Genomic DNA, 5,000 nt, shown 5'->3' with positions numbered 1-5,000 from the left:
AGTGGACACGCCCCCTCCCGTTGAATCAATGGACAGCGCAAATGAGGGGTTTGTCACCGTTTCCAAAGTAAAAAAACGTAAATCGGCTGTAAGAAGTGCGTCACCTTCTGGGAAAAGGCAAATCAGTGAAAACTCCATCACTGGATTTCAATGTGAAAACAGGTTTGCCTTATTGGAGGAAAAGGACACCTCCACTAGTACAAACATCATCAAGGAAAAAGTGGATTCTAACTTTCCAATCCCAGTGAGTGTCGCTGATCCTTCAGACAGTGTCATCTCACACGAGGACGTTCATTGTGCAGCTTCCTCCTGTCAATCGCAACAGGAGGAAAAGCACTTAAAATCTCCCCCTAAAAAAGGAATAAATGAGGAAAATAAGGGCACAGAGAGAATAAAAGAGGATAATTTAAATCCACTGGAGGAGAGTGACATCCTTGAATCGAGCATGGTGGTCATGTCACAAACATGCTTGGAGCCCCCCACCTCGCATCCCGAAGAAGTTTCAAATGTGACTCTGGCACAAAACGTTCCTGAAGAAGTTTACTTTATTGAAACTGAGCAATCATGTGATGTGCGCCAGGAAGCTGAAACACCAATTGATTCCCCATATGAGGAATCTGATGGTGAGGGTCAAGAGGAGTCCTCTCAGATTCTAAAGGCTGTAAACAGCCCTTCGGATGACGAGCTTCAGGACTTTTTGAGAGATTCCTATCGGAAAAGGAACATTGAACTGAAAGATCATTTCCCTGATCTGCAGATGTTGATTTTTAAATTGAAGGAAATTGTGCACAACCCTGACACTCCAAATTTCACTGATGCTCAGAAGCACCGGCTAAGAAAAATGATCCAGAAAGCTCGGCAGGAGCTTCGTAAATGAGGTCCTCATGGGTTTTTTGATCTATTTAGTTATTTATCTTCTTTCTTTTTCCGAAAGAATGAGTGTTAGTTTTGGTAGTCTAAACATTAACGGTGGTGTTAGTTTAGAACGCAAAGTTCAGGTAAAAGATCTGACCCGGCGTTTGCACCTGGATGTCTTGTTACTGCAAGAAACGCATGGAGATCTGAATGGCCAAGCCCAATGGAGAAGGCTAATGAAGGGCCAGTGGTTCTTCAGTGATATCAATTGTCTCACTGCTGGAATTGCTTTCTTTGTCTCCTCCTCATTAACACTCACACACGTTCAATATAATGAAATAATTCCCGGACATCTGGCTTATCTTCAATTCACTGCCAATAATCAAATCTTTGTTTTTGTAAACATATATGCCCCCTGTAAGAATGCTGAAAGGCAAAACTTCTTTCTAAAGCTAGAGGATCTTCTGAGTACAATTGACTTAAATTGCTCTTTTATAATGAGTGGCGACTTCAACTGCACTCTTGACCCTGCGTTAGATAGAAACAGTGCGGAGCCACATCCTAGATCTGCCATACCTTTGGAGAAAATCATCAAGACGACGGGATTAATAGATGTCTGGCGTATTCAGCACCCTATGCAACGGCAGTTTACTTGGTCTAGATGTACGTCTCAGATGCACACACTAGCCAGGTTAGACAGAATTTATGTCAATACTGTAATGCTTGACAAGATATTGAAATCTGATATTGTGCCTTCTCTTTTTTCTGATCACCTGGCTGTAACCTTGTCCTTTAAGCTTGCTCTGCAGCAACATGGCAGCCCATATTGGAAGTTCAATGTCATGTTGCTGGAAAATGCTGCTTTTTGTGAAGCTTTCAAAGTGTTTTGGATTAGCCTCAAAGAAAGAAAGAATAATTTTGATAACCCGATATTGTGGTGGGACTACGCAAAGGCGCAGATCGCTGTCTTTTGCCAACAGTTTAATTACTTCTCTTCTTTCAGTGTAAAAAGGGAGAGGTTCACACTAGAAAAGGAAATAATGAAGTTGCAAACTGATGTGGCAAATAGCCCCAATAGAACAAATAATCATTTGCTTATGGAAAAGAAGACTCTACTAAACAGCCTGGTCGAATACCAAGCAAAAGGTGCAATGGTCCGTCTACGGATGGATCAGCTATATAATTTAGATGCACCGACCAAATTTTTTTTCCATTTTGATAAAAAGACTACCAATCAAAGGCAAATTGAAACCTTAAAGCTCTCAACTGGTAACACTGTGACGTCACAAGATAATATAAAGAGGGAGGTCTATAACTTCTTTTCAGACCTGTTTATGGCAAATGATGTTGACGATGGCTCAATAAGTTACTTCACATCTGACTTACCCATGCTAAGTGCTGCTCAAAGGGATCAGCTTGGCTCCTTACTTTCCTTGGAAGAGCTTACACTTTCCCTTGCTTCTTTACCTACGGGTAAATCTCCTGGGTTGGACGGCCTCCCAATAGAGTTTTATAAATCCTTTTGGCCCTTATTAGGCCCAGAACTATTGGAGGTCTTTAATAGTTCATTACGTTGTGGTGACTTGCCGATGAGCTGCCGTAGAGCAGTCATTAGTCTATTACCAAAGAAAGGAGACCCTCAGCTCATTGATAATTGGCGTCCAATCTCTCTCCTAACTTCAGATTATAAAATATTTTCTAAAGTTCTAGCTCGACGCATCGCCCCACTCCTAGAATCGTTGATTCAAAGTGATCAGTCTTTCTGTATCCCTAACCGACAGATACACGATAACATTTTTTTATTAAGAGATCTTTGGGATGTGTGTAAAATAAAAAATGACAATCTTGGTTTGATTGTGCTTGACCAAGAGAAGGCTTTTGACCGTGTAAGTCATGTATATCTTTTCAAGGTGCTAGAGTGTTTTGGACTTGGTCCTGTTTTTCTTTCCATGGTAAAACTGCTCTATAATGGCATTTCCTCAATACTCAGAGTAAACTCTGAGCTAACTTCACCTGTAAAGGTTGGAAGGGGTATCCGTCAGGGATGTCCTTTATCTGGTATTCTGTACTCTTTAACCATTGAGCCTCTTTTAATCAAAGTCCGCAGCATCCTAACCGGATGCAAAAATTTGCTCACAAGGCCTGTGAAAGTCTCTGCATATGCTGACGATATTTGCGCCATCGTACATAATAGTGATGAGTTAAAGAAACTGGTGGATTGCTTGGACTATTATGGTTCAGCTTCTTCAGCTTTGGTAAACTGGAACAAGTGCCAGGCGATGTGGATGGGCCCATGCCAGCGCCCTATGCCTGTCCTCCCGAAACACCTCACCTGGTCCCTCAACGGAATGAAGTACCTTGGTGTTTACATCGGTGATGAAGCAACACAAGCGAAAAATTGGGAGGGTCTCGCTGACTCTCGAACAAAAGCTGCGGAAATGGAAAGGTTTGCTGGCTTTGCTTTCATACCGGGGACGAGTCCTGGTCATAAACAACCTAGCAGCATCTATACTGTGGCACAGAATCAAAGCCATTCCACCTCCTGAACGCTTTCTGCTGAATATACAGAAGACAATAATAAACTTCTTCTGGAGTGGAAAACATTGGCTTCGTCCAGAGATCTTGAATCTTCCCTTAGAGGAAGGTGGGCATGGTCTTGTGGACATCGTATGCAGGGCTATGGCATTTGGCATTGCCTCAATCTGGCGGCTTCTCTATGGTCCATCAGACCTAGCCTGGAGGTCCACTGCTCTCCTCCTCCTCCGTCAAGCCGGCATGCTAGACTATTCATTTGGTCTATTCCTAATGAACATGAAATGTATTGATCTGTCCTTGCTTCCACCATTTTACAATATAATTTTGAATGCTTGGCGTGTTTTCATGGTCGACCGTGATTATGTTTCCTACACCCAAGAGATGTTTTTCAGAGAGCCTCTTTTCTACAACTCTCTCTTCAAAAGAATAAGAACGGAACGCTCTTTTATTGATTATTTTGTTCAGAATGGTGTCCATCACGTTGCTGATCTAATGATTGAGACAAGGACATGGTTAAGTGCTGCAACACTTGCAAATAAAGTTGGCATGCGGTCAAACCGCATAATATCTGCTGTGCTATGTGAAATACTTAGCGTATACCGCAAAGTTAAGGTGCACTGGGAGCAATCTCCTCGCACTGGTGATGGCCTAATTGTTTGTGAGCCAAGCCTCTGTTTCCCAAATTTAGAAGTCACCCCCACTGTAATGAATTGTGGCACAATAATAAAATATTTACCAAAAATACGTTTTGGATCTGCAGGTCTGGAAAATCGTGCAATATACCAGGCCTGTGTCAAAGCAATCCGGCCCTCCTTAGGAACTTGGCAGTCAAGGAAGTGGCACAATTGCTTGCCTACAGAATACCCCTTCCAACCTAACTGGAAAGCCTATTATCACATACTTATTCCAAAGAAAACTGCCGACCTGTCGTGGAGGTTGGCACATTGGGTATTACCCACCAATAAGCTCTTGCATGTTTTTTCTTCGGAAATATCTGAGCATTGTCCCTTCTGTGGTGCTCTTGAGACCGTGTCACATGCTTATGTTGAATGTGCGCGCTTGATTCCTTTATTTGGTTTGCTGCATGAAATGTGCATGAAGCTTTCTTTAAACTTTACTTTGAATTCTTTCATTTTTTGCTTTGCCTCAAACACACACCAAATAGAAGTGGCCCTAGCGAACTTCCTCGTTGCCATGGCAAAGAAAGCAATATATCGCACGAGGAAAATGCAAATTGAAAATCCTACAAGATGTACAGATAACCTCCCGGCCTGTTTTAAAGGACTTGTTTTTGCCCGGATTAAAACAGAATTTTGTTTCTATACATATATGGATAAAGTATTGATCTTCAAAAGTATATGGGCATTGAATAATGCACTTTGCTCTGTGCAAAATGGTGTGCTGATCACAGATTGATCACTCCTCAAGCACGATATGATTTCTTTGTGAGGAGCAAAACACTTTATTATTTTTTTCCTGTTCCCTTTCTTGATGTACTAATGGTCTTCATGTAAATGTTCCCTTTTAAATGGTTTTGCTTGTTTTTTTACCTCTGATTTGTGAAATGCTTTGTGAAATGGTTGTATTTATACTTTTTACAAAATATACTT

At 41.6% G+C, this 5,000-nt stretch overlaps 1 protein-coding gene across 2 annotated transcripts in view; it reads left to right on the top strand.

The window, feature by feature from the left end:
- The window catches only part of LOC144893353 (ankyrin-2-like), a 144,800-nt gene that overhangs the window by 103,657 nt on the left and 36,143 nt on the right, over nt 1–5,000 (top strand). The window lies entirely within an intron of this gene.

Source organism: Myxine glutinosa, chromosome 8, assembly GCF_964187855.1.
Source record: "Myxine glutinosa chromosome 8, kmMyxGlut1.1, whole genome shotgun sequence".
Taxonomy (NCBI): Eukaryota; Metazoa; Chordata; class Myxini; order Myxiniformes; family Myxinidae; genus Myxine; species Myxine glutinosa.
This window is presented reverse-complemented; position numbering and strand designations above follow the sequence as displayed.